This window comes from Atractosteus spatula, assembly GCF_055471065.1.
Source record: "Atractosteus spatula isolate fAtrSpa1 chromosome 10 unlocalized genomic scaffold, fAtrSpa1.hap1 SUPER_10_unloc_3, whole genome shotgun sequence".
Taxonomy (NCBI): Eukaryota; Metazoa; Chordata; class Actinopteri; order Semionotiformes; family Lepisosteidae; genus Atractosteus; species Atractosteus spatula.
In genome coordinates this window covers 587567-615063 of record NW_028296623.1, presented here as the reverse complement: position 1 = coordinate 615063, position 27497 = coordinate 587567, and the positions used below count along the sequence as shown (strand labels likewise).

General features: G+C 55.4%; 21 non-coding genes across 21 annotated transcripts; 6 read left to right on the top strand and 15 right to left on the bottom strand.

Annotated features, from left to right (window-relative positions):
• Nucleotides 1–1623: 1623 nt before the first annotated feature.
• Nucleotides 1624–1695, top strand: trnad-guc (transfer RNA aspartic acid (anticodon GUC)). Its single transcript has one exon. It is a non-coding gene; the product is annotated as a tRNA-Asp (tRNA).
• A 620-nt stretch (nt 1696–2315) lies between these two features.
• Nucleotides 2316–2388, bottom strand: trnav-cac (transfer RNA valine (anticodon CAC)). The gene has a single exon. It is a non-coding gene; the product is annotated as a tRNA-Val (tRNA).
• Nucleotides 2389–2841: 453 nt separating this feature from the next.
• trnae-uuc (transfer RNA glutamic acid (anticodon UUC)) lies at nt 2842–2913 on the bottom strand. The gene has a single exon. It is a non-coding gene; the product is annotated as a tRNA-Glu (tRNA).
• Nucleotides 2914–3114: 201 nt separating this feature from the next.
• trnah-gug (transfer RNA histidin (anticodon GUG)) lies at nt 3115–3186 on the top strand. The gene has a single exon. It is a non-coding gene; the product is annotated as a tRNA-His (tRNA).
• A 2537-nt stretch (nt 3187–5723) lies between these two features.
• trnav-cac (transfer RNA valine (anticodon CAC)) lies at nt 5724–5796 on the bottom strand. The gene has a single exon. It is a non-coding gene; the product is annotated as a tRNA-Val (tRNA).
• Nucleotides 5797–6249: 453 nt separating this feature from the next.
• On the bottom strand, nt 6250–6321 carry trnae-uuc (transfer RNA glutamic acid (anticodon UUC)). Its single transcript has one exon. It is a non-coding gene; the product is annotated as a tRNA-Glu (tRNA).
• Nucleotides 6322–6522: 201 nt separating this feature from the next.
• On the top strand, nt 6523–6594 carry trnah-gug (transfer RNA histidin (anticodon GUG)). Its single transcript has one exon. It is a non-coding gene; the product is annotated as a tRNA-His (tRNA).
• Nucleotides 6595–9131: 2537 nt separating this feature from the next.
• trnav-cac (transfer RNA valine (anticodon CAC)) lies at nt 9132–9204 on the bottom strand. Its single transcript has one exon. It is a non-coding gene; the product is annotated as a tRNA-Val (tRNA).
• A 1358-nt stretch (nt 9205–10562) lies between these two features.
• On the bottom strand, nt 10563–10635 carry trnav-aac (transfer RNA valine (anticodon AAC)). The gene has a single exon. It is a non-coding gene; the product is annotated as a tRNA-Val (tRNA).
• A 109-nt stretch (nt 10636–10744) lies between these two features.
• On the bottom strand, nt 10745–10817 carry trnaf-gaa (transfer RNA phenylalanine (anticodon GAA)). The gene has a single exon. It is a non-coding gene; the product is annotated as a tRNA-Phe (tRNA).
• A 2504-nt stretch (nt 10818–13321) lies between these two features.
• trnah-gug (transfer RNA histidin (anticodon GUG)) lies at nt 13322–13393 on the top strand. Its single transcript has one exon. It is a non-coding gene; the product is annotated as a tRNA-His (tRNA).
• Nucleotides 13394–13953: 560 nt separating this feature from the next.
• On the bottom strand, nt 13954–14026 carry trnav-aac (transfer RNA valine (anticodon AAC)). Its single transcript has one exon. It is a non-coding gene; the product is annotated as a tRNA-Val (tRNA).
• A 3611-nt stretch (nt 14027–17637) lies between these two features.
• Nucleotides 17638–17710, bottom strand: trnav-aac (transfer RNA valine (anticodon AAC)). Its single transcript has one exon. It is a non-coding gene; the product is annotated as a tRNA-Val (tRNA).
• Nucleotides 17711–17819: 109 nt separating this feature from the next.
• trnaf-gaa (transfer RNA phenylalanine (anticodon GAA)) lies at nt 17820–17892 on the bottom strand. Its single transcript has one exon. It is a non-coding gene; the product is annotated as a tRNA-Phe (tRNA).
• A 1718-nt stretch (nt 17893–19610) lies between these two features.
• Nucleotides 19611–19683, bottom strand: trnav-cac (transfer RNA valine (anticodon CAC)). Its single transcript has one exon. It is a non-coding gene; the product is annotated as a tRNA-Val (tRNA).
• A 453-nt stretch (nt 19684–20136) lies between these two features.
• On the bottom strand, nt 20137–20208 carry trnae-uuc (transfer RNA glutamic acid (anticodon UUC)). Its single transcript has one exon. It is a non-coding gene; the product is annotated as a tRNA-Glu (tRNA).
• Nucleotides 20209–20409: 201 nt separating this feature from the next.
• Nucleotides 20410–20481, top strand: trnah-gug (transfer RNA histidin (anticodon GUG)). Its single transcript has one exon. It is a non-coding gene; the product is annotated as a tRNA-His (tRNA).
• A 2537-nt stretch (nt 20482–23018) lies between these two features.
• trnav-cac (transfer RNA valine (anticodon CAC)) lies at nt 23019–23091 on the bottom strand. Its single transcript has one exon. It is a non-coding gene; the product is annotated as a tRNA-Val (tRNA).
• Nucleotides 23092–24631: 1540 nt separating this feature from the next.
• trnaf-gaa (transfer RNA phenylalanine (anticodon GAA)) lies at nt 24632–24704 on the bottom strand. The gene has a single exon. It is a non-coding gene; the product is annotated as a tRNA-Phe (tRNA).
• A 1705-nt stretch (nt 24705–26409) lies between these two features.
• trnag-ccc (transfer RNA glycine (anticodon CCC)) lies at nt 26410–26482 on the bottom strand. The gene has a single exon. It is a non-coding gene; the product is annotated as a tRNA-Gly (tRNA).
• A 726-nt stretch (nt 26483–27208) lies between these two features.
• On the top strand, nt 27209–27280 carry trnah-gug (transfer RNA histidin (anticodon GUG)). Its single transcript has one exon. It is a non-coding gene; the product is annotated as a tRNA-His (tRNA).
• Nucleotides 27281–27497: the final 217 nt, after the last annotated feature.

Sequence of the window (27497 nt, the reverse complement as noted above, 5' to 3'; positions counted from 1 at the left end):
GGAAAGTGCATTTCAAGCAGAGACCAGGAGGGACTTGTTTACACCGAGAGTGGTCGGAGAATGGAACAATGCGCCCAGCCCTGTTGCTGGAGCCGATTCTTGATGAGCTCTTGGGCTCACTGGATGCTAATCTTTCTGTTGTTCTTGCAGGTCCTGCGCTGCTTTTGAGCCGACAGAGCTCGTCCTGGTCTGTCGGCACAGCCCAATTGCAAATGATCGGCTCCGCGTACAGAAGGAACGTGCGTTTGGTACAAGAGTGCATGAAGGCACCGGAAATACATTGGGAACAAATGACCGGTCGCTCAAGACCTCTGTGAAGTACAGGAGCGTGCAACAAGAGGCTGTTTCCGCCCGGTCTCGGACCGGGGACCTTTCGCGTGTTAGGCGAACGTGATAGCCGCTACACTACGGAAACCTGCAGGGACCACTGCTGGTGTCTCGCTTGCGTTTCGGGCTGAGAATGGGAAGCGTCACTTTAGGCAGGGGGCGCTGGAAAGAGGAACAAAGGGCGCGATGAAACAAAATGCCGAAACCCAGGATCGAACCAGGGACCTTTAGATCTTCAGTCTAACGCTCTCCCAACTGAGCTATTTCGGCAGTGCACAGAGCCCACAGCCACCTGCTCCAGCCTTCCTGTGTTGCGGCATGAGCGCACCAAGAGGAGCGGGAGAGTGTTGCAGGAACGTCACTCAGAAGGAAAGCCACCCAGCTGCGCCCTCTGAGCTCTGTCCAGCGCATCTTCCTCGCATGGACTCCTGCCTGCGACGGGCAGGAAACAATTAGCAAGAACAGAACAGCACCCCATGGGTGTCTCATGACCACACCTTAGGTTGTGACACGTGCAGGTGTGAGGGGTTGCCGGGCTACTCTGGAGCAGAGCTTGGGCGGAGGGGGGGCGGGAAAGCAGACAAAGAGGTGACACCTCAAGGTCTGCACGATCACAGCTCTCCGCCGCCCCAGGCTTCCGCTCGATAAGCTACTGGACACACCCGCCCCTCCTCACACAGACCGTGGAAAAGCCCCCGAGTGGGAGGGCTCTCTCTTCCTCCCAGGAGCTCTTGGACACGACGCACAGACAGAGCGCGGGGAGCCGCCGCCTGCAAACACGGCTCCAGGCAGGACTCCACTCCACAGGAGCCGCAGAGCAGAGGAGATGGGGGCAGCTTAGTTCCTGTGCAGAGACCTGAGCTGTTGTTGCTGCGGACGCTGTCTTTTCTGTTCTCGGGGTAGGAGTGAATGTTGAGTTGCCCTTAGAAATGAAGCAGAGCACTTCAACGGCACGGGTGTGTGTGTGTGCGTGCGCCCTGGTGATTCTGGGAGACAGATCGAACCTGGGCTAAAAGAGAGGGGGCTTAGCCCTCTTCCATTTGCTAGTTCAGAGTTGTACAACCCATTTGTATCTGCTAGGCGGCGCAGTCGTCGTGCACAAAGAACGCTTTGAAAAGCGTCAAAAGCAAGTCATTCCGAGTTGGTCGTTTGTGTTTTCCGTTCAGACGCGAAATGCTGAAATGATCTCTCGGCTCCTCGGTTGTCATTTCTGCTCCGTAAAGGAATCACAGCACGCGTCGCCTTCCAGCACGCTGGGTCGGGACACGATGCCGGGGATCGAAGGGTGTGATGTCTTCCTCGTTAGTATAGTGGCAAGTATCCCCGCCTGTCACGCGGGAGACCGGGGTTCGATTCCCCGACGGGGAGTAGAAAGCTCTACTTTTACCTCCTTAGAGAAAGGACTGCCTTTCACTTCTCTGTTTTCTTTCACAGCGTCGTGCACCTTTTCATTGCTCTCGCTTTCAGAGCCTCCGCACGGCACACGACTCGACATCAGAAAGCACATTGAAGTGAAAGCAGGAAGCGCTGCGACATGCACTGTGCAGATCCCGCCACACTAAGAGGTGAGTGGGTCTGTTCGATGCACAAAGAACGCTTTGATAAGCGTCAAAGGCAAGTCATTCCGAGTTGGTCGTTTGAGTTTTCTGTTCAGACGCGAAATGCTGAAATGATCTCTCGGCTCCTCGGTTGTCATTTCTGCTCCGTAAAGAAATCACAGCACGCGTCGGCTTCCAGCACGGTGGGTCGGGACACGATGCCGGGGGTCGGAGAGAGCGATGTCTTCCTCGTTAGTATAGTGGTGATTATCCGCACCTGTCACGCGGGAGACTGGGGTACATCAGGACGCGCATTGAAGTGAAAGCAGGATGCGCTGCGACATGCACTGTGCAGATCCCGCCACACTATGAGGTGAGTGGGTCTGTTCGATCACTGCGCTAGGCGAATCCCCAATCCCCTTTTGTGCGTGCCGACAAAGGAAGCCGGTCTGTTTCCGCCCGGTTTCGAACCGGGGACCTTTCGCGTGTGAGGCGAACGTGATAACCACTACACTACGGAAACGGTGGCAATCCCTGCCCAGCGGCCCAGCGCTGAGCTTCGCCAATGCGATTCAGCTGCTTCCAGTGCCTTTATTGGAGTGCGCTGATGGACCGTGCTCTCTCTCCAGAGACCAGCACGCCTGTCATGGACGGAGCAGGAAAGGCGGCGCCACATTCTACAGCCCTCTCCACGCAATCGACGAAATCGGGCTACTGAAGTGGAGAAAATCGCCTCTCCAGAAAGTGCAAATATCATCTTGGAGAGTATAAATCCTATTGCCGAAGGTCAGCCCTGTCTACCAGAGTAACCCTCCCACCTCCTGCAGGGATGATCAGCTCGTCTCACACGCGAGAAGTCTTCGGTTGGAAACAAGCGCCCCCTCTTCTCGCGCGTTTTGCACGTTCGAGTGGTTTTAATGCGGCTCCTTCGTACACGGTGCTGATCTTTTGGAAAGCAGGAGGCAAAACTGACAGGTTCCCATACCGGGAGTCGAACCCGGGCCGCCTGGGTGAAAACCAGGAATCCTAACCGCTAGACCATATGGGAGCACACACCCCTGCTGTTCCGGGCATCATGCAAGCAAACTACATAAATATGAGAAAACGCGCAAGAGAGTTGTCACTCAGAGTGTCGAAGGGTCGATGTATACTGGGGCTCAGTTGAAATGCAACGTCAGGACTTTTCCGAATTAGGTCACACGAAGAGAGCACAGCCTTTTCCGGCCTGCCACGTGGGTATCGGTAACTCGCCGTGATCGTATAGTGGTCAGTACTTTGCGTTGTGGCCGCAACAACCCCGGTTCGAATCCGGGTCACGGCAGAATAGGGGCGTCTGCTTTGACTACTTGCGCGAATGAAGGCAAAAAAAAGCCAATCGATGTGAACGAACGGCGCTTTACAGAGGAGTACTGCCTGACTGGATCGTTGATGAACGACAGAGGCCACTCTGACCTCTTCTCGGTTTTCTTCAATGACTTACTAAGGATCTTCTTCACATTCGCCCATGCAGGGGAAGCCAGTTACCCCAAAGCAAACGCAGGAAAGTGCATTTCAAGCAGAGACCAGGAGGGACTTGTTTACACCGAGAGTGGTCGGAGAATGGAACAATGCGCCCAGCCCTGTTGCTGGAGCCGATTCTTGATGAGATCTTGGGCTCACTAAGAGGCCCCCGCTGGATGCTAATCTTTCTGTTGTTGTTGCAGGTCCTGCGCTGCTTTTGAGCCGACAGAGCTCGTCCTGGTCTGTCGGCACAGCCCAATTGCAAATGATCGGCTCCGCGTACAGAAGGAACGTGCGTTTGGTACAAGAGTGCATGAAGGCACCGGAAATACATTGGGAACAAATGACCGGTCGCTCAAGACCTCTGTGAAGTACAGGAGCGTGCAAAAAGAGGCTGTTTCCGCCCGGTCCCGAACCGGGGACCTTTCGCGTGTGAGGCGAACGTGATAGCCGCTACACTACGGAAACCTGCAGGGACCGCTGCTGGTGTCTCGCTTGCGTTTCGGGCTGAGAAAGGGAAGCGTCACTTTAGGCAGGGGGCGCTGGAGAGAGGAACAAAGGGCGCGATGAAACAAAATGCCGAAACCCGGGATCAAACCAGGGACTTTTAGATCTTCAGTCTAACGCTCTCCCAACTGACCTATTTCGGCAGTGCGCAGAGCCCACAGCCACCTGCTCCAGCCTTCCTGTGTTGCGGCATGAGCGCACCAAGAGGAGCGGGAGAGTGTTGCAGGAACGTCACTCAGAAGGAAAGCCACCCAGCTGTGCCCTCTGAGCTCTGTCCAGCGCATCTTCCTCGCATGGACTCCTGCCTGCGACGGGCAGGAAACAATTAGCAAGAACAGAGCAGCACCCCATGGGTGTCTCATGACCACACCTTAGGTTGTGACACGTGCAGGTGTGAGGGGTTGCCGGGCTACTCTGGAGCAGAGCTTGGGCGGAGGGGGGGCGGGAAAGCAGACAAAGAGGTGACACCTCAAGGTCTGCACGATCACAGCTCTCCGCCGCCCCAGGCTTCCGCTCGATAAGCTACTGGACACACCCGCCCCTCCTCACACAGACCGTGGAAAAGCCCCCGAGTGGGAGGGCTCTCTCTTCCTCCCAGGAGCTCTTGGACGCACAGACAGAGCGCGGGGAGCCGCCGCCTGCAAACACGGCTCCAGGCAGGACTCCACTCCGCAGGAGCCGCAGAGCAGAGGAGATGGGGGCAGCTTAGCTCCTGTGCAGAGACCTGAGCTGTTGTTGCTGCGGACGCTGTCTTTTCTGTTCTCGGGGTAGGAGTGAATGTTGAGTTGCCCTTAGAAATGAAGCAGAGCACTTCAACGGCACGGGTGTGTGTGCGTGCGCCCTGGTGATTCTGGGAGACAGATCGAACCTGGGCTAAAAGAGAGGGGGCTTAGCCCTCTTCCATTTGCTAGTTCAGAGTTGTACAACCCATCTGTATCTGCTAGGCGGCGCAGTCGTCGTGCACAAAGAACGCTTTGAAAAGCGTCAAAAGCAAGTCATTCCGAGTTGGTCGTTTGTGTTTTCCGTTCAGACGCGAAATGCTGAAATGATCTCTCGGCTCCTCGGTTGTCATTTCTGTTCCGTAAAGGAATCACAGCACGCGTCGCCTTCCAGCACGCTGGGTCGGGACACGATGCCGAGGATCGGAGAGTGCGGTGTCTTCCTCGTTAGTATAGTGGCAAGTATCCCCGCCTGTCACGCGGGAGACCAGGGTTCGATTCCCTGACGGGGAGTAGAAAGCTTTTCTTTTACCTCCTTAGAGAAAGGACTGCCTTTCACTTCTCTGTTTTCTTTCACAGCGCCGTGCACCTTTTCATTGCTCTCGCTTTCAGAGCCTCCGCACGGCACACGACTCGACATCAGGAAGCACATTGAAGTGAAAGCAGGAAGCGCTGCGACATGCACTGTGCAGATCCCGCCACACTAAGAGGTGAGTGGGTCTGTTCGACGCACAAAGAACGCTTTGAAAGCATCAAAGGCAAATCATTCCGAGTTGGTCGTTTGTGTTTTCTGTTCAGACGCGAAATGCTGAAATGATCTCTCGGCTCCTCGGTTGTCATTTCTGCTCCGTAAAGGAATCACAGCAGGCGTCGGCTTCCAGCACGGTGGGTCGGGACACGATGCCGGGGGTCGGAGAGAGCGATGTCTTCCTCGTTAGTATAGTGGTGATTATCCGCACCTGTCACGCGGGAGACTGGGGTACATCAGGACGCGCATTGAAGTGAAAGCAGGATGCGCTGCGACATGCACTGTGCAGATCCCGCCACACTAAGAGGTGAGTGGGTCTGTTCGATCACTGCGCTAGGCGAATCCCCAATCCCCTTTTGTGCGTGCCGACAAAGGAAGCCGGTCTGTTTCCGCCCGGTTTCGAACCGGGGACCTTTCGCGTGTGAGGCGAACGTGATAACCACTACACTACGGAAACGGTGGCAATCCCTGCCCAGCGGCCCAGCGCTGAGCTTCGCCAATGCGATTCAGCTGCTTCCAGTGCCTTTATTGGAGTGCGCTGATGGACCGTGCTCTCTCTCCAGAGACCAGCACGCCTGTCATGGACGGAGCAGGAAAGGCGGCGCCACATTCTACAGCCCTCTCCACGCAATCGACGAAATCGGGCTACTGAAGTGGAGAAAATCGCCTCTCCAGAAAGTGCAAATATCATCTTGGAGAGTATAAATCCTATTGCCGAAGGTCAGCCCTGTCTACCAGAGTAACCCTCCCACCTCCTGCAGGGATGATCAGCTCGTCTCACACGCGAGAAGTCTTCGGTTGGAAACAAGCGCCCCCTCTTCTCGCGCGTTTTGCACGTTCGAGTGGTTTTAATGCGGCTCCTTCGTACACGGTGCTGATCTTTTGGAAAGCAGGAGGCAAAACTGACAGGTTCCCATACCGGGAGTCGAACCCGGGCCGCCTGGGTGAAAACCAGGAATCCTAACCGCTAGACCATATGGGAGCACACACCCCTGCTGTTCCGGGCATCATGCAAGCAAACTACATAAATATGAGAAAACGCGCAAGAGAGTTGTCACTCAGAGTGTCGAAGGGTCGATGTATACTGGGGCTCAGTTGAAATGCAACGTCAGGACTTTTCCGAATTAGGTCACACGAAGAGAGCACAGCCTTTTCCGGCCTGCCACGTGGGTATCGGTAACTCGCCGTGATCGTATAGTGGTCAGTACTTTGCGTTGTGGCCGCAACAACCCCGGTTCGAATCCGGGTCACGGCAGAATAGGGGCGTCTGCTTTGACTACTTGCGCGAATGAAGGCAAAAAAAAGCCAATCGATGTGAACGAACGGCGCTTTACAGAGGAGTACTGCCTGACTGGATCGTTGATGAACGACAGAGGCCACTCTGACCTCTTCTCGGTTTTCTTCAATGACTTACTAAGGATCTTCTTCACATTCGCCCATGCAGGGGAAGCCAGTTACCCCAAAGCAAACGCAGGAAAGTGCATTTCAAGCAGAGACCAGGAGGGACTTGTTTACACCGAGAGTGGTCGGAGAATGGAACAATGCGCCCAGCCCTGTTGCTGGAGCCGATTCTTGATGAGATCTTGGGCTCACTAAGAGGCCCCCGCTGGATGCTAATCTTTCTGTTGTTGTTGCAGGTCCTGCGCTGCTTTTGAGCCGACAGAGCTCGTCCTGGTCTGTCGGCACAGCCCAATTGCAAATGATCGGCTCCGCGTACAGAAGGAACGTGCGTTTGGTACAAGAGTGCATGAAGGCACCGGAAATACATTGGGAACAAATGACCGGTCGCTCAAGACCTCTGTGAAGTACAGGAGCGTGCAAAAAGAGGCTGTTTCCGCCCGGTCCCGAACCGGGGACCTTTCGCGTGTGAGGCGAACGTGATAGCCGCTACACTACGGAAACCTGCAGGGACCGCTGCTGGTGTCTCGCTTGCGTTTCGGGCTGAGAAAGGGAAGCGTCACTTTAGGCAGGGGGCGCTGGAGAGAGGAACAAAGGGCGCGATGAAACAAAATGCCGAAACCCGGGATCAAACCAGGGACTTTTAGATCTTCAGTCTAACGCTCTCCCAACTGACCTATTTCGGCAGTGCGCAGAGCCCACAGCCACCTGCTCCAGCCTTCCTGTGTTGCGGCATGAGCGCACCAAGAGGAGCGGGAGAGTGTTGCAGGAACGTCACTCAGAAGGAAAGCCACCCAGCTGTGCCCTCTGAGCTCTGTCCAGCGCATCTTCCTCGCATGGACTCCTGCCTGCGACGGGCAGGAAACAATTAGCAAGAACAGAGCAGCACCCCATGGGTGTCTCATGACCACACCTTAGGTTGTGACACGTGCAGGTGTGAGGGGTTGCCGGGCTACTCTGGAGCAGAGCTTGGGCGGAGGGGGGGCGGGAAAGCAGACAAAGAGGTGACACCTCAAGGTCTGCACGATCACAGCTCTCCGCCGCCCCAGGCTTCCGCTCGATAAGCTACTGGACACACCCGCCCCTCCTCACACAGACCGTGGAAAAGCCCCCGAGTGGGAGGGCTCTCTCTTCCTCCCAGGAGCTCTTGGACGCACAGACAGAGCGCGGGGAGCCGCCGCCTGCAAACACGGCTCCAGGCAGGACTCCACTCCGCAGGAGCCGCAGAGCAGAGGAGATGGGGGCAGCTTAGCTCCTGTGCAGAGACCTGAGCTGTTGTTGCTGCGGACGCTGTCTTTTCTGTTCTCGGGGTAGGAGTGAATGTTGAGTTGCCCTTAGAAATGAAGCAGAGCACTTCAACGGCACGGGTGTGTGTGCGTGCGCCCTGGTGATTCTGGGAGACAGATCGAACCTGGGCTAAAAGAGAGGGGGCTTAGCCCTCTTCCATTTGCTAGTTCAGAGTTGTACAACCCATCTGTATCTGCTAGGCGGCGCAGTCGTCGTGCACAAAGAACGCTTTGAAAAGCGTCAAAAGCAAGTCATTCCGAGTTGGTCGTTTGTGTTTTCCGTTCAGACGCGAAATGCTGACATGATCTCTCGGCTCCTCGGTTGTCATTTCTGTTCCGTAAAGGAATCACAGCACGCGTCGCCTTCCAGCACGCTGGGTCGGGACACGATGCCGAGGATCGGAGAGTGCGGTGTCTTCCTCGTTAGTATAGTGGCAAGTATCCCCGCCTGTCACGCGGGAGACCAGGGTTCGGTTCCCTGACGGGGAGTAGAAAGCTTTTCTTTTACCTCCTTAGAGAAAGGACTGCCTTTCACTTCTCTGTTTTCTTTCACAGCGCCGTGCACCTTTTCATTGCTCTCGCTTTCAGAGCCTCCGCACGGCACACGACTCGACATCAGGAAGCACATTGAAGTGAAAGCAGGAAGCGCTGCGACATGCACTGTGCAGATCCCGCCACACTAAGAGGTGAGTGGGTCTGTTCGACGCACAAAGAACGCTTTGAAAGCATCAAAGGCAAATCATTCCGAGTTGGTCGTTTGTGTTTTCTGTTCAGACGCGAAATGCTGAAATGATCTCTCGGCTCCTCGGTTGTCATTTCTGCTCCGTAAAGAAATCACAGCAGGCGTCGGCTTCCAGCACGGTGGGTCGGGACACGATGCCGGGGGTCGGAGAGAGCGATGTCTTCCTCGTTAGTATAGTGGTGATTATCCGCACCTGTCACGCGGGAGACTGGGGTACATCAGGACGCGCATTGAAGTGAAAGCAGGATGCGCTGCGACATGCACTGTGCAGATCCCGCCACACTAAGAGGTGAGTGGGTCTGTTCGATCACTGCGCTAGGCGAATCCCCAATCCCCTTTTGTGCGTGCCGACAAAGGAAGCCGGTCTGTTTCCGCCCGGTTTCGAACCGGGGACCTTTCGCGTGTGAGGCGAACGTGATAACCACTACACTACGGAAACGGTGGCAATCCCTGCCCAGCGGCCCAGCGCTGAGCTTCGCCAATGCGATTCAGCTGCTTCCAGTGCCTTTATTGGAGTGCGCTGATGGACCGTGCTCTCTCTCCAGAGACCAGCACGCCTGTCATGGACGGAGCAGGAAAGGCGGCGCCACATTCTACAGCCCTCTCCACGCAATCGACGAAATCGGGCTACTGAAGTGGAGAAAATCGCCTCTCCAGAAAGTGCAAATATCATCTTGGAGAGTATAAATCCTATTGCCGAAGGTCAGCCCTGTCTACCAGAGTAACCCTCCCACCTCCTGCAGCGATGATCAGCTCGTCTCACACGCGAGAAGTCTTCGGTTGGAAACAAGCGCCCCCTCTTCTCGCGCGTTTTGCACGTTCGAGTGGTTTTAATGCGGCTCCTTCGTACACGGTGCTGATCTTTTGGAAAGCAGGAGGCAAAACTGACACGTTCCCATACCGGGAGTCAAACCCGGGCCGCCTGGGTGAAAACCAGGAATCCTAACCGCTAGACCATATGGGAGCACACAACCCCGCTGTTCCGGGCATCATGCAAGCAAACTACATAAATATGAGAAAACACGCAAGAGAGTTGTCACTCAGAGTGTCGAACGGTCGATGTATACTGGGGCTCAGTTGAAATGCAACGTCAGGACTTTTCCGAATTAGGTCACACGAAGAGAGCACAGCCTTTTCCGCCCTACCATGTGTGTATCGGTAACTCGCCGTGACCGTATAGTGGTCAGTACTTTGCGTTGTGGCCGCAACAACCCCGGTTCGAATCCGGGTCACGGCAGAATAGGGGCGTCTGCTTTTACTACTTGCGCGAATGAAGGCAAAAAAAAGCCAATCGATGTGAACGAACGGCGCTTTACAGAGGAGTACTGCCTGACTGGATCGTTGATGAACGACAGAGGCCACTCCGACCTCTTCTCGGTTTTCTTCAACGACTTACTAAGGATCTTCTTCACATTCGCCCATGCAGGGGAAGCCAGTTACCCCAAAGCAAACGCAGGAAAGTGCATTTCAAGCAGAGACCAGGAGGGACTTGTTTACACCGAGAGTGGTCGGAGAATGGAACAATGCGCCCAGCCCTGTTGCTGGAGCCGATTCTTGATGAGATCTTGGGCTCACTGGATGCTAATCTTTCTGTTGTTCTTGCAGGTCCTGCGCTGCTTTTGAGCCGACAGAGCTCGTCCTGGTCTGTCGGCACAGCCCAATTGCAAATGATCGGCTCCGCGTACAGAAGGAACGTGCGTTTGGTACAAGAGTGCATGAAGGCACCGGAAATACATTGGGAACAAATGACCGGTCGCTCAAGACCTCTGTGAAGTACAGGAGCGTGCAACAAGAGGCTGTTTCCGCCCGGTCTCGAACCGGGGACCTTTCGCGTGTTAGGCGAACGTGATAGCCGCTACACTACGGAAACCTGCAGGGACCGCTGCTGGTGTCTCGCTTGCGTTTCGGGCTGAGAAAGGGAAGCGTCACTTTAGGCAGGGGGCGCTGGAGAGAGGAACAAAGGGCGCGATGAAACAAAATGCCGAAACCCGGGATCGAACCAGGGACCTTTAGATCTTCAGTCTAACGCTCTCCCAACTGAGCTATTTCGGCAGTGCACAAAGCCCACAGCCACCTGCTCCAGCGGCATGAGCGCACCAAGAGGAGCGGGAGAGTGTTGCAGGAACGTCACTCAGAAGGAAAGCCACCCAGCTGCGCCCTCTGAGCTCTGTCCAGCGCATCTTCCTCGCATGGACTCCTGCCTGCGACGGGCAGGAAACAATTAGCAAGAACAGAACAGCACCCCATGGGTGTCTCATGACCACACCTTAGGTTGTGACACGTGCAGGTGTGAGGGGTTGCCGGGCTACTCTGGAGCAGAGCTTGGGCGGAGGGGGGGCGGGAAAGCAGACAAAGAGGTGACACCTCAAGGTCTGCACGATCACAGCTCTCCGCCGCCCCAGGCTTCCGCTCGATAAGCTACTGGACACACCCGCCCCTCCTCACACAGACCGTGGAAAAGCCCCCGAGTGGGAGGGCTCTCTCTTCCTCCCAGGAGCTCTTGGACACGACGCACAGACAGAGCGCGGGGAGCCGCCGCCTGCAAACACGGCTCCAGGCAGGACTCCACTCCACAGGAGCCGCAGAGCAGAGGAGATGGGGGCAGCTTAGTTCCTGTGCAGAGACCTGAGCTGTTGTTGCTGCGGACGCTGTCTTTTCTGTTCTCGGGGTAGGAGTGAATGTTGAGTTGCCCTTAGAAATGAAGCAGAGCACTTCAACGGCACGGGTGTGTGTGTGTGCGTGCGCCCTGGTGATTCTGGGAGACAGATCGAACCTGGGCTAAAAGAGAGGGGGCTTAGCCCTCTTCCATTTGCTAGTTCAGAGTTGTACAACCCATTTGTATCTGCTAGGCGGCGCAGTCGTCGTGCACAAAGAACGCTTTGAAAAGCGTCAAAAGCAAGTCATTCCGAGTTGGTCGTTTGTGTTTTCCGTTCAGACGCGAAATGCTGAAATGATCTCTCGGCTCCTCGGTTGTCATTTCTGCTCCGTAAAGGAATCACAGCACGCGTCGCCTTCCAGCACGCTGGGTCGGGACACGATGCCGGGGATCGAAGGGTGTGACGTCTTCCTCGTTAGTATAGTGGCGAGTATCCTTGCCTGTCACGCGTGAGACCGGGGTTCGATTCCCCGACGGGGAGTAGAAAGCTTTTCTTTTACCTCCTTAGAGAAAGGACTGCCTTTCACTTCTCTGTTTTCTTTCACAGCGTCGTGCACCTTTTCATTGCTCTCGCTTTCAGAGCCTCCGCACGGCACACGACTCGACATCAGAAAGCACATTGAAGTGAAAGCAGGAAGCGCTGCGACATGCACTGTGCAGATCCCGCCACACTAAGAGGTGAGTGGGTCTGTTCGATGCACAAAGAACGCTTTGATAAGCGTCAAAGGCAAGTCATTCCGAGTTGGTCGTTTGTGTTTTCTGTTCAGACGCGAAATGCTGAAATGATCTCTCGGCTCCTCGGTTGTCATTTCTGCTCCGTAAAGGAATCACAGCACGCGTCGGCTTCCAGCACGGTGGGTCGGGACACGATGCCGGGGGTCGAAGGGTGCGATGTCTTCCTCGTTAGTATAGTGGTGATTATCCCCACCTGTCACGCGGGAGACTGGGGTACATCAGGACGCGCATTGGAGTGAAAGCAGGATGCGCTGCGACATGCACTGTGCAGATCCCGCCACACTAAGAGGTGAGTGGGTCTGTGCGATCACAGCGCTAGGCGAATCCCCAATCCCCTTTTGTGCGTGGCGACAAAAGAAGCCGGTCTGTTTCCGCCCAGTTTCGAACCATTGACTTTTCGCGTGGGAGGCAAACGTGATAACCACTACACTACGGAAACGGTAGCAAACCCTTCCCAGCGGCCCAGTGCTGAGCTTCGCCAATGCGATTCAGCTGCTTCCAGTGCCTTTATTGGAGTGCGCTGATGGACCGTGCTCTCTCTCCAGAGACCAGCACGCCTGTCATGGACGGAGCAGGAAAAGCGGCGCCACATTCTACAGCCCTCTCCACGCAATCGACGAAATCGGGCTACTGAAGTGGAGAAAATCGCCTCTCCAGAAAGTGCAAATATCATCTTGGAGAGTATAAATCCTATTGCCGAAGGTCAGCCCTGTCTACCAGAGTAACCCTCCCACCTCCTGCAGCGATGATCAGCTCGTCTCACACGCGAGAAGTCTTCGGTTGGAAACAAGCGCCCCCTCTTCTCGCGCGTTTTGCACGTTCGAGTGGTTTTAATGCGGCTCCTTCGTACACGGTGCTGATCTTTTGGAAAGCAGGAGGCAGAACTGACACGTTCCCATACCGGGAGTCAAACCCGGGCCGCCTGGGTGAAAACCAGGAATCCTAACCGCTAGACCATATGGGAGCACACAACCCCGCTGTTCCGGGCATCATGCAAGCAAACTACATAAATATGAGAAAACACGCAAGAGAGTTGTCACTCAGAGTGTCGAAGGGTCGATGTATACTGGGGCTCAGTTGAAATGCAACGTCAGGACTTTTCCGAATTAGGTCACACGAAGAGAGCACAGCCTTTTCCGCCCTACCATGTGTGTATCGGTAACTCGCCGTGATCGTATAGTGGTCAGTACTTTGCGTTGTGGCCGCAACAACCCCGGTTCGAATCCGGGTCACGGCAGAATAGGGGCGTCTACTTTTACTACTTGCGCGAATGAAGGCAAAAGAAAGCCAATCGATGTGAACGAACGGCGCTTTACAGAGGAGTACTGCCTGACTGGATCGTTGATGAACGACAGAGGCCACTCCGACCTCTTCTCGGTTTTCTTCAACGACTTACTAAGGATCTTCTTCACATTCGCCCATGCAGGGGAAGCCAGTTACACCAAAGCAAACGCAGGAAAGTGCATTTCAAGCAGAGACCAGGAGGGACTTGTTTACACCGAGAGTGGTCGGAGAATGGAACAATGCGCCCAGCCCTGTTGCTGGAGCCGATTCTTGATGAGATCTTGGGCTCACTGGATACTAATCTTTCTGTTGTTCTTGCAGGTCCTGCGCTGCTTTTGAGCCGACAGAGCTCGTCCTGGTCTGTCGGCACAGCCCAATTGCAAATGATCGGCTCCGCGTACAGAAGGAACGTGCGTTTGGTACAAGAGTGCATGAAGGCACCGGAAATACATTGGGAACAAATGACCGGTCGCTCAAGACCTCTGTGAAGTACAGGAGCGTGCAACAAGAGGCTGTTTCCGCCCGGTCTCGAACCGGGGACCTTTCGCGTGTTAGGCGAACGTGATAGCCGCTACACTACGGAAACCTGCAGGGATTGCTGCTGGTGTCTCGCTTGCGTTTCGGGCTGAGAAAGGGAAGCGTCACTTTAGGCAGGGGGCGCTGGAGAGAGGAACAAAGGGCGCGATGAAACAAAATGCTGAAACCCGGGATCGAACCAGGGACCTTTAGATCTTCAGTCTAACGCTCTCCCAACTGAGCTATTTCGGCAGTGCACAGAGCCCACAGCCACCTGCTCCAGCCTTCCTGTGTTGCGGCATGAGCGCACCAAGAGGAGCGGGAGAGTGTTGCAGGAACGTCACTCAGAAGGAAAGCCACCCAGCTGCGCCCTCTGAGCTCTGTCCAGCGCATCTTCCTCGCATGGACTCCTGCCTGCGACGGGCAGGAAACAATTAGCAAGAACAGAACAGCACCCCATGGGTGTCTCATGACCACACCTTAGGTTGTGACACGTGCAGGTGTGAGGGGTTGCCGGGCTACTCTGGAGCAGAGCTTGGGCGGAGGGGGGGCGGGAAAGCAGACAAAGAGGTGACACCTCAAGGTCTGCACGATCACAGCTCTCCGCCGCCCCAGGCTTCCGCTCGATAAGCTACTGGACACACCCGCCCCTCCTCACACAGACCGTGGAAAAGCCCCCGAGTGGGAGGGCTCTCTCTTCCTCCCAGGAGCTCTTGGACACGACGCACAGACAGAGCGCGGGGAGCCGCCGCCTGCAAACACGGCTCCAGGCAGGACTCCACTCCGCAGGAGCCGCAGAGCAGAGGAGATGGGGGCAGCTTAGTTCCTGTGCAGAGACCTGAGCTGTTGTTGCTGCGGACGCTGTCTTTTCTGTTCTCGGGGTAGGAGTGAATGTTGAGTTGCCCTTAGAAATGAAGCAGAGCACTTCAACGGCACGGGTGTGTGTGTGTGCGTGCGCCCTGGTGATTCTGGGAGACAGATCGAACCTGGGCTAAAAGAGAGGGGGCTTAGCCCTCTTCCATTTGCTAGTTCAGAGTTGTACAACCCATCTGTATCTGCTAGGCGGCGCAGTCGTCGTGCACAAAGAACGCTTTGAAAAGCGTCAAAAGCAAGTCATTCCGAGTTGGTCGTTTGTGTTTTCCGTTCAGACGCGAAATGCTGACATGATCTCTCGGCTCCTCGGTTGTCATTTCTGTTCCGTAAAGGAATCACAGCACGCGTCGCCTTCCAGCACGCTGGGTCGGGACACGATGCCGAGGATCGGAGAGTGCGGTGTCTTCCTCGTTAGTATAGTGGCAAGTATCCCCGCCTGTCACGCGGGAGACCAGGGTTCGATTCCCTGACGGGGAGTAGAAAGCTTTTCTTTTACCTCCTTAGAGAAAGGACTGCCTTTCACTTCTCTGTTTTCTTTCACAGCGCCGTGCACCTTTTCATTGCTCTCGCTTTCAGAGCCTCCGCACGGCACACGACTCGACATCAGGAAGCACATTGAAGTGAAAGCAGGAAGCGCTGCGACATGCACTGTGCAGATCCCGCCACACTAAGAGGTGAGTGGGTCTGTTCGATGCACAAAGAACGCTTTGAAAGCATCAAAGGCAAATCATTCCGAGTTGGTCGTTTGTGTTTTCTGTTCAGACGCGAAATGCTGAAATGATCTCTCGGCTCCTCGGTTGTCATTTCTGCTCCGTAAAGGAATCACAGCAGGCGTCGGCTTCCAGCACGGTGGGTCGGGACACGATGCCGGGGGTCGGAGAGAGCGATGTCTTCCTCGTTAGTATAGTGGTGATTATCCGCACCTGTCACGCGGGAGACTGGGGTACATCAGGACGCGCATTGAAGTGAAAGCAGGATGCGCTGCGACATGCACTGTGCAGATCCCGCCACACTAAGAGGTGAGTGGGTCTGTTCGATCACTGCGCTAGGCGAATCCCCAATCGCCTTTTGTGCGTGCCGACAAAGGAAGCCGGTCTGTTTCCGCCCGGTTTCGAACCGGGGACCTTTCGCGTGTGAGGCGAACGTGATAGCCGCTACACTACGGAAACCTGCAGGGACCGCTGCTGGTGTCTCGCTTGCGTTTCGGGCTGAGAAAGGGAAGCGTCACTTTAGGCAGGGGGCGCTGGAGAGAGGAACAAAGGGCGCGATGAAACAAAATGCCGAAACCCGGGATCAAACCAGGGACTTTTAGATCTTCAGTCTAACGCTCTCCCAACTGACCTATTTCGGCAGTGCGCAGAGCCCACAGCCACCTGCTCCAGCCTTCCTGTGTTGCGGCATGAGCGCACCAAGAGGAGCGGGAGAGTGTTGCAGGAACGTCACTCAGAAGGAAAGCCACCCAGCTGTGCCCTCTGAGCTCTGTCCAGCGCATCTTCCTCGCATGGACTCCTGCCTGCGACGGGCAGGAAACAATTAGCAAGAACAGAGCAGCACCCCATGGGTGTCTCATGACCACACCTTAGGTTGTGACACGTGCAGGTGTGAGGGGTTGCCGGGCTACTCTGGAGCAGAGCTTGGGCGGAGGGGGGGCGGGAAAGCAGACAAAGAGGTGACACCTCAAGGTCTGCACGATCACAGCTCTCCGCCGCCCCAGGCTTCCGCTCGATAAGCTACTGGACACACCCGCCCCTCCTCACACAGACCGTTGAAAAGCCCCCGAGTGGGAGGGCTCTCTCTTCCTCCCAGGAGCTCTTGGACGCACAGACAGAGCGCGGGGAGCCGCCGCCTGCAAACACGGCTCCAGGCAGGACTCCACTCCGCAGGAGCCGCAGAGCAGAGGAGATGGGGGCAGCTTAGCTCCTGTGCAGAGACCTGAGCTGTTGTTGCTGCGGACGCTGTCTTTTCTGTTCTCGGGGTAGGAGTGAATGTTGAGTTGCCCTTAGAAATGAAGCAGAGCACTTCAACGGCACGGGTGTGTGTGCGTGCGCCCTGGTGATTCTGGGAGACAGATCGAACCTGGGCTAAAAGAGAGGGGGCTTAGCCCTCTTCCATTTGCTAGTTCAGAGTTGTACAACCCATCTGTATCTGCTAGGCGGCGCAGTCGTCGTGCACAAAGAACGCTTTGAAAAGCGTCAAAAGCAAGTCATTCCGAGTTGGTCGTTTGTGTTTTCCGTTCAGACGCGAAATGCTGACATGATCTCTCGGCTCCTCGGTTGTCATTTCTGTTCCGTAAAGGAATCACAGCACGCGTCGCCTTCCAGCACGCTGGGTCGGGACACGATGCCGAGGATCGGAGAGTGCGGTGTCTTCCTCGTTAGTATAGTGGCAAGTATCCCCGCCTGTCACGCGGGAGACCAGGGTTCGGTTCCCTGACGGGGAGTAGAAAGTTACACCAAAGCAAACGCAGGAAAGTGCATTTCAAGCAGAGACCAGGAGGGACTTGTTTACACCGAGAGTGGTCGGAGAATGGAACAATGCGCCCAGCCCTGTTGCTGGAGCCGATTCTTGATGAGATCTTGGGCTCACTGGATACTAATCTTTCTGTTGTTCTTGCAGGTCCTGCGCTGCTTTTGAGCCGACAGAGCTCGTCCTGGTCTGTCGGCACAGCCCAATTGCAAATGATCGGCTCCGCGTACAGAAGGAACGTGCGTTTGGTACAAGAGTGCATGAAGGCACCGGAAATACATTGGGAACAAATGACCGGTCGCTCAAGACCTCTGTGAAGTACAGGAGCGTGCAACAAGAGGCTGTTTCCGCCCGGTCTCGAACCGGGGACCTTTCGCGTGTTAGGCGAACGTGATAGCCGCTACACTACGGAAACCTGCAGGGACCGCTGCTGGTGTCTCGCTTGCGTTTCGGGCTGAGAAAGGGAAGCGTCACTTTAGGCAGGGGGCGCTGGAGAGAGGAACAAAGGGCGCGATGAAACAAAATGCCGAAACCCGGGATCGAACCAGGGACCTTTAGATCTTCAGTCTAACGCTCTCCCAACTGAGCTATTTCGGCAGTGCACAGAGCCCACAGCCACCTGCTCCAGCCTTCCTGTGTTGCGGCATGAGCGCACCAAGAGGAGCGGGAGAGTGTTGCAGGAACGTCACTCAGAAGGAAAGCCACCCAGCTGCGCCCTCTGAGCTCTGTCCAGCGCATCTTCCTCGCATGGACTCCTGCCTGCGACGGGCAGGAAACAATTAGCAAGAACAGAACAGCACCCCATGGGTGTCTCATGACCACACCTTAGGTTGTGACACGTGCAGGTGTGAGGGGTTGCCGGGCTACTCTGGAGCAGAGCTTGGGCGGAGGGGTGGCGGGAAAGCAGACAAAGAGGTGACACCTCAAGGTCTGCACGATCACAGCTCTCCGCCGCCCCAGGCTTCCGCTCGATAAGCTACTGGACACACCCGCCCCTCCTCACACAGACCGTGGAAAAGCCCCCGAGTGGGAGGGCTCTCTCTTCCACCCAGGAGCTCTTGGACACGACGCACAGACAGAGCGCGGGGAGCCGCCGCCTGCAAACACGGCTCCAGGCAGGACTCCACTCCGCAGGAGCCGCAGAGCAGAGGAGATGGGGGCAGCTTAGTTCCTGTGCAGAGACCTGAGCTGTTGTTGCTGCGGACGCTGTCTTTTCTGTTCTCGGGGTAGGAGTGAATGTTGAGTTGCCCTTAGAAATGAAGCAGAGCACTTCAACGGCACGGGTGTGTGTGTGTGCGTGCGCCCTGGTGATTCTGGGAGACAGATCGAACCTGGGCTAAAAGAGAGGGGGCTTAGCCCTCTTCCATTTGCTAGTTCAGAGTTGTACAACCCATTTGTATCTGCTAGGCGGCGCAGTCGTCGTGCACAAAGAACGCTTTGAAAAGCGTCAAAAGCAAGTCATTCCGAGTTGGTCGTTTGTGTTTTCCGTTCAGACGCGAAATGCTGCAATGATCTCTCGGCTCCTCGGTTGTCATTTCTGCTCCGTAAAGGAATCACAGCACGCGTCGCCTTCCAGCACGCTGGGTCGGGACACGATGCCGGGGATCGAAGGGTGTGATGTCTTCCTCGTTAGTATAGTGGCGAGTATCCTTGCCTGTCACGCGTGAGACCGGGGTTCGATTCCCCGACGGGGAGTAGAAAGCTTTTCTTTTACCTCCTTAGAGAAAGGACTGCCTTTCACTTCTCTGTTTTCTTTCACAGCGTCGTGCACCTTTTCATTGCTCTCGCTTTCAGAGCCTCCGCACGGCACACGACTCGACATCAGAAAGCACATTGAAGTGAAAGCAGGAAGCGCTGCGACATGCACTGTGCAGATCCCGCCACACTAAGAGGTGAGTGGGTCTGTTCGATGCACAAAGAACGCTTTGATAAGCGTCAAAGGCAAGTCATTCCGAGTTGGTCGTTTGTGTTTTCTGTTCAGACGCGAAATGCTGAAATGATCTCTCGGCTCCTCGGTTGTCATTTCTGCTCCGTAAAGGAATCACAGCACGCGTCGGCTTCCAGCACGGTGGGTCGGGACACGATGCCGGGGGTCGGAGAGAGCGATGTCTTCCTCGTTAGTATAGTGGTGATTATCCGCACCTGTCACGCGGGAGACTGGGGTACATCAGGACGCGCATTGAAGTGAAAGCAGGATGCGCTGCGACATGCACTGTGCAGATCCCGCCACACTAAGAGGTGAGTGGGTCTGTTCGATCACTGCGCTAGGCGAATCCCCAATCGCCTTTTGTGCGTGCCGACAAAGGAAGCCGGTCTGTTTCCGCCCGGTTTCGAACCGGGGACCTTTCGCGTGTGAGGCGAACGTGATAACCACTACACTACGGAAACGGTGGCAATCCTTGCCCAGCGGCCCAGTGCTGAGCTTCGCCAATGCGATTCAGCTGCTTCCAGTGCCTTTATTGGAGTGCGCTGATGGACCGTGCTCTCTCTCCAGAGACCAGCACGCCTGTCATGGACGGAGCAGGAAAGGCGGCGCCACATTCTACAGCCCTCTCCACGCAATCGACGAAATCGGGCTACTGAAGTGGAGAAAATCGCCTCTCCAGAAAGTGCAAATATCATCTTGGAGAGTATAAATCCTATTGCCGAAGGTCAGCCCTGTCTACCAGAGTAACCCTCCCACCTCCTGCAGGGATGATCAGCTCGTCTCACACGCGAGAAGTCTTCGGTTGGAAACAAGCGCCCCCTCTTCTCGCGCGTTTTGCACGTTCGAGTGGTTTTAATGCGGCTCCTTCGTACACGGTGCTGATCTTTTGGAAAGCAGGAGGCAAAACTGACACGTTCCCATACCGGGAGTCGAACCCGGGCCGCCTGGGTGAAAACCAGGAATCCTAACCGCTAGACCATATGGGAGCACACACCCCTGCTGTTCCGGGCATCATGCAAGCAAACTACATAAATATGAGAAAACGCGCAAGAGAGTTGTCACTCAGAGTGTCGAAGGGTCGATGTATACTGGGGCTCAGTTGAAATGCAACGTCAGGACTTTTCCGAATTAGGTCACACGAAGAGAGCACAGCCTTTTCCGGCCTGCCACGTGGGTATCGGTAACTCGCCGTGATCGTATAGTGGTCAGTACTTTGCGTTGTGGCCGCAACAACCCCGGTTCGAATCCGGGTCACGGCAGAATAGGGGCGTCTGCTTTGACTACTTGCGCGAATGAAGGCAAAAAAAAGCCAATCGATGTGAACGAACGGCGCTTTACAGAGGAGTACTGCCTGACTGGATCGTTGATGAACGACAGAGGCCACTCTGACCTCTTCTCGGTTTTCTTCAATGACTTACTAAGGATCTTCTTCACATTCGCCCATGCAGGGGAAGCCAGTTACCCCAAAGCAAACGCAGGAAAGTGCATTTCAAGCAGAGACCAGGAGGGACTTGTTTACACCGAGAGTGGTCGGAGAATGGAACAATGCGCCCAGCCCTGTTGCTGGAGCCGATTCTTGATGAGATCTTGGGCTCACTAAGAGGCCCCCGCTGGATGCTAATCTTTCTGTTGTTGTTGCAGGTCCTGCGCTGCTTTTGAGCCGACAGAGCTCGTCCTGGTCTGTCGGCACAGCCCAATTGCAAATGATCGGCTCCGCGTACAGAAGGAACGTGCGTTTGGTACAAGAGTGCATGAAGGCACCGGAAATACATTGGGAACAAATGACCGGTCGCTCAAGACCTCTGTGAAGTACAGGAGCGTGCAAAAAGAGGCTGTTTCCGCCCGGTCCCGAACCGGGGACCTTTCGCGTGTGAGGCGAACGTGATAGCCGCTACACTACGGAAACCTGCAGGGACCGCTGCTGGTGTCTCGCTTGCGTTTCGGGCTGAGAAAGGGAAGCGTCACTTTAGGCAGGGGGCGCTGGAGAGAGGAACAAAGGGCGCGATGAAACAAAATGCCGAAACCCGGGATCAAACCAGGGACTTTTAGATCTTCAGTCTAACGCTCTCCCAACTGACCTATTTCGGCAGTGCGCAGAGCCCACAGCCACCTGCTCCAGCCTTCCTGTGTTGCGGCATGAGCGCACCAAGAGGAGCGGGAGAGTGTTGCAGGAACGTCACTCAGAAGGAAAGCCACCCAGCTGTGCCCTCTGAGCTCTGTCCAGCGCATCTTCCTCGCATGGACTCCTGCCTGCGACGGGCAGGAAACAATTAGCAAGAACAGAGCAGCACCCCATGGGTGTCTCATGACCACACCTTAGGTTGTGACACGTGCAGGTGTGAGGGGTTGCCGGGCTACTCTGGAGCAGAGCTTGGGCGGAGGGGGGGCGGGAAAGCAGACAAAGAGGTGACACCTCAAGGTCTGCACGATCACAGCTCTCCGCCGCCCCAGGCTTCCGCTCGATAAGCTACTGGACACACCCGCCCCTCCTCACACAGACCGTGGAAAAGCCCCCGAGTGGGAGGGCTCTCTCTTCCTCCCAGGAGCTCTTGGACGCACAGACAGAGCGCGGGGAGCCGCCGCCTGCAAACACGGCTCCAGGCAGGACTCCACTCCGCAGGAGCCGCAGAGCAGAGGAGATGGGGGCAGCTTAGCTCCTGTGCAGAGACCTGAGCTGTTGTTGCTGCGGACGCTGTCTTTTCTGTTCTCGGGGTAGGAGTGAATGTTGAGTTGCCCTTAGAAATGAAGCAGAGCACTTCAACGGCACGGGTGTGTGTGCGTGCGCCCTGGTGATTCTGGGAGACAGATCGAACCTGGGCTAAAAGAGAGGGGGCTTAGCCCTCTTCCATTTGCTAGTTCAGAGTTGTACAACCCATCTGTATCTGCTAGGCGGCGCAGTCGTCGTGCACAAAGAACGCTTTGAAAAGCGTCAAAAGCAAGTCATTCCGAGTTGGTCGTTTGTGTTTTCCGTTCAGACGCGAAATGCTGACATGATCTCTCGGCTCCTCGGTTGTCATTTCTGTTCCGTAAAGGAATCACAGCACGCGTCGCCTTCCAGCACGCTGGGTCGGGACACGATGCCGAGGATCGGAGAGTGCGGTGTCTTCCTCGTTAGTATAGTGGCAAGTATCCCCGCCTGTCACGCGGGAGACCAGGGTTCGGTTCCCTGACGGGGAGTAGAAAGCTTTTCTTTTACCTCCTTAGAGAAAGGACTGCCTTTCACTTCTCTGTTTTCTTTCACAGCGCCGTGCACCTTTTCATTGCTCTCGCTTTCAGAGCCTCCGCACGGCACACGACTCGACATCAGGAAGCACATTGAAGTGAAAGCAGGAAGCGCTGCGACATGCACTGTGCAGATCCCGCCACACTAAGAGGTGAGTGGGTCTGTTCGATGCACAAAGAACGCTTTGAAAGCATCAAAGGCAAATCATTCCGAGTTGGTCGTTTGTGTTTTCTGTTCAGACGCGAAATGCTGAAATGATCTCTCGGCTCCTCGGTTGTCATTTCTGCTCCGTAAAGGAATCACAGCAGGCGTCGGCTTCCAGCACGGTGGGTCAGGACACGATGCCGGGGGTCGGAGAGAGCGATGTCTTCCTCGTTAGTATAGTGGTGATTATCCGCACCTGTCACGCGGGAGACTGGGGTACATCAGGACGCGCATTGAAGTGAAAGCAGGATGCGCTGCGACATGCACTGTGCAGATCCCGCCACACTAAGAGGTGAGTGGGTCTGTTCGATCACTGCGCTAGGCGAATCCCCAATCCCCTTTTGTGCGTGCCGACAAAGGAAGCCGGTCTGTTTCCGCCCGGTTTCGAACCGGGGACCTTTCGCGTGTGAGGCAAACGTGATAACCACTACACTACGGAAACGGTGGCAATCCCTGCCCAGCGGCCCAGCGCTGAGCTTCGCCAATGCGATTCAGCTGCTTCCAGTGCCTTTATTGGAGTGCGCTGATGGACCGTGCTCTCTCTCCAGAGACCAGCACGCCTGTCATGGACGGAGCAGGAAAGGCGGCGCCACATTCTACAGCCCTCTCCACGCAATCGACGAAATCGGGCTACTGAAGTGGAGAAAATCGCCTCTCCAGAAAGTGCAAATATCATCTTGGAGAGTATAAATCCTATTGCCGAAGGTCAGCCCTGTCTACCAGAGTAACCCTCCCACCTCCTGCAGCGATGATCAGCTCGTCTCACACGCGAGAAGTCTTCGGTTGGAAACAAGCGCCCCCTCTTCTCGCGCGTTTTGCACGTTCGAGTGGTTTTAATGCGGCTCCTTCGTACACGGTGCTGATCTTTTGGAAAGCAGGAGGCAAAACTGACACGTTCCCATACCGGGAGTCAAACCCGGGCTGCCTGGGTGAAAACCAGGAATCCTAACCGCTAGACCATATGGGAGCACACAACCCCGCTGTTCCGGGCATCATGCAAGCAAACTACATAAATATGAGAAAACACGCAAGAGAGTTGTCACTCAGAGTGTCGAACGGTCGATGTATACTGGGGCTCAGTTGAAATGCAACGTCAGGACTTTTCCGAATTAGGTCACACGAAGAGAGCACAGCCTTTTCCGCCGTACCATGTGTGTATCGGTAACTCGCCGTGACCGTATAGTGGTCAGTACTTTGCGTTGTGGCCGCAACAACCCCGGTTCGAATCCGGGTCACGGCAGAATAGGGGCGTCTGCTTTTACTACTTGCGCGAATGAAGGCAAAAAAAAGCCAATCGATGTGAACGAACGGCGCTTTACAGAGGAGTACTGCCTGACTGGATCGTTGATGAACGACAGAGGCCACTCCGACCTCTTCTCGGTTTTCTTCAACGACTTACTAAGGATCTTCTTCACATTCGCCCATGCAGGGGAAGCCAGTTACACCAAAGCAAACGCAGGAAAGTGCATTTCAAGCAGAGACCAGGAGGGACTTGTTTACACCGAGAGTGGTCGGAGAATGGAACAATGCGCCCAGCCCTGTTGCTGGAGCCGATTCTTGATGAGATCTTGGGCTCACTGGATGCTAATCTTTCTGTTGTTCTTGCAGGTCCTGCGCTGCTTTTGAGCCGACAGAGCTCGTCCTGGTCTGTCGGCACAGCCCAATTGCAAATGATCGGCTCCGCGTACAGAAGGAACGTGCGTTTGGTACAAGAGTGCATGAAGGCACCGGAAATACATTGGGAACAAATGACCGGTCGCTCAAGACCTCTGTGAAGTACAGGAGCGTGCAACAAGAGGCTGTTTCCGCCCAGTCTCGAACCGGGGACCTTTCGCGTGTTAGGCGAACGTGATAGCCGCTACACTACGGAAACCTGCAGGGACCGCTGCTGGTGTCTCGCTTGCGTTTCGGGCTGAGAAAGGGAAGCGTCACTTTAGGCAGGGGGCGCTGGAGAGAGGAACAAAGGGCGCGATGAAACAAAATGCCGAAACCCGGGATCGAACCAGGGACCTTTAGATCTTCAGTCTAACGCTCTCCCAACTGAGCTATTTCGGCAGTGCACAGAGCCCACAGCCACCTGCTCCAGCGGCATGAGCGCACCAAGAGGAGCGGGAGAGTGTTGCAGGAACGTCACTCAGAAGGAAAGCCACCCAGCTGCGCCCTCTGAGCTCTGTCCAGCGCATCTTCCTCGCATGGACTCCTGCCTGCGACGGGCAGGAAACAATTAGCAAGAACAGAACAGCACCCCATGGGTGTCTCATGACCACACCTTAGGTTGTGACACGTGCAGGTGTGAGGGGTTGCCGGGCTACTCTGGAGCAGAGCTTGGGCGGAGGGGGGGCGGGAAAGCAGACAAAGAGGTGACACCTCAAGGTCTGCACGATCACAGCTCTCCGCCGCCCCAGGCTTCCGCTCGATAAGCTACTGGACACACCCGCCCCTCCTCACACAGACCGTGGAAAAGCCCCCGAGTGGGAGGGCTCTCTCTTCCTCCCAGGAGCTCTTGGACACGACGCACAGACAGAGCGCGGGGAGCCGCCGCCTGCAAACACGGCTCCAGGCAGGACTCCACTCCACAGGAGCCGCAGAGCAGAGGAGATGGGGGCAGCTTAGTTCCTGTGCAGAGACCTGAGCTGTTGTTGCTGCGGACGCTGTCTTTTCTGTTCTCGGGGTAGGAGTGAATGTTGAGTTGCCCTTAGAAATGAAGCAGAGCACTTCAACGGCACGGGTGTGTGTGTGTGCGTGCGCCCTGGTGATTCTGGGAGACAGATCGAACCTGGGCTAAAAGAGAGGGGGCTTAGCCCTCTTCCATTTGCTAGTTCAGAGTTGTACAACCCATTTTTATCTGCTAGGCGGCGCAGTCGTCGTGCACAAAGAACGCTTTGAAAAGCGTCAAAAGCAAGTCATTCCGAGTTGGTCGTTTGTGTTTTCCGTTCAGACGCGAAATGCTGAAATGATCTCTCGGCTCCTCGGTTGTCATTTCTGCTCCGTAAAGGAATCACAGCACGCGTCGCCTTCCAGCACGCTGGGTCGGGACACGATGCCGGGGATCGAAGGGTGTGATGTCTTCCTCGTTAGTATAGTGGCGAGTATCCTTGCCTGTCACGCGTGAGACCGGGGTTCGATTCCCCGACGGGGAGTAGAAAGCTTTTCTTTTACCTCCTTAGAGAAAGGACTGCCTTTCACTTCTCTGTTTTCTTTCACAGCGTCGTGCACCTTTTCATTGCTCTCGCTTTCAGAGCCTCCGCACGGCACACGACTCGACATCAGAAAGCACATTGAAGTGAAAGCAGGAAGCGCTGCGACATGCAGTGTGCAGATCCCGCCACACTAAGAGGTGAGTGGGTCTGTTCGATGCACAAAGAACGCTTTGATAAGCGTCAAAGGCAAGTCATTCCGAGTTGGTCGTTTGTGTTTTCTGTTCAGACGCGAAATGCTGAAATGATCTCTCGGCTCCTCGGTTGTCATTTCTGCTCCGTAAAGGAATCACAGCACGCGTCGGCTTCCAGCACGGTGGGTCGGGACACGATGCCGGGGGTCGAAGGGTGTGATGTCTTCCTCGTTAGTATAGTGGTGATTATCCCCACCTGTCACGCGGGAGACTGGGGTACATCAGGACGCGCATTGGAGTGAAAGCAGGATGCGCTGCGACATGCACTGTGCAGATCCCGCCACACTAAGAGGTGAGTGGGTCTGTGCGATCACAGCGCTAGGCGAATCCCCAATCCCCTTTTGTGCGTGGCGACAAAAGAAGCCGGTCTGTTTCCGCCCAGTTTCGAACCAGGGACTTTTCGCGTGGGAGGCAAACGTGATAACCACTACACTACGGAAACGGTAGCAAACCCTTCCCAGCGGCCCAGTGCTGAGCTTCGCCAATGCGATTCAGCTGCTTCCAGTGCCTTTATTGGAGTGCGCTGATGGACCGTGCTCTCTCTCCAGAGACCAGCACGCCTGTCATGGACGGAGCAGGAAAAGCGGCGCCACATTCTACAGCCCTCTCCACGCAATCGACGAAATCGGGCTACTGAAGTGGAGAAAATCGCCTCTCCAGAAAGTGCAAATATCATCTTGGAGAGTATAAATCCTATTGCCGAAGGTCAGCCCTGTCTACCAGAGTAACCCTCCCACCTCCTGCAGCGATGATCAGCTCGTCTCACACGCGAGAAGTCTTCGGTTGGAAACAAGCGCCCCCTCTTCTCGCGCGTTTTGCACGTTCGAGTGGTTTTAATGCGGCTCCTTCGTACACGGTGCTGATCTTTTGGAAAGCAGGAGGCAAAACTGACACGTTCCCATACCGGGAGTCAAACCCGGGCCGCCTGGGTGAAAACCAGGAATCCTAACCGCTAGACCATATGGGAGCACACAACCCCGCTGTTCCGGGCATCATGCAAGCAAACTACATAAATATGAGAAAACACGCAAGAGAGTTGTCACTCAGAGTGTCGAAGGGTCGATGTATACTGGGGCTCAGTTGAAATGCAACGTCAGGACTTTTCCGAATTAGGTCACACGAAGAGAGCACAGCCTTTTCCGCCCTACCATGTGTGTATCGGTAACTCGCCGTGATCGTATAGTGGTCAGTACTTTGCGTTGTGGCCGCAACAACCCCGGTTCGAATCCGGGTCACGGCAGAATAGGGGCGTCTACTTTTACTACTTGCGCGAATGAAGGCAAAAGAAAGCCAATCGATGTGAACGAACGGCGCTTTACAGAGGAGTACTGCCTGACTGGATCGTTGATGAACGACAGAGGCCACTCCGACCTCTTCTCGGTTTTCTTCAACGACTTACTAAGGATCTTCTTCACATTCGCCCATGCAGGGGAAGCCAGTTACACCAAAGCAAACGC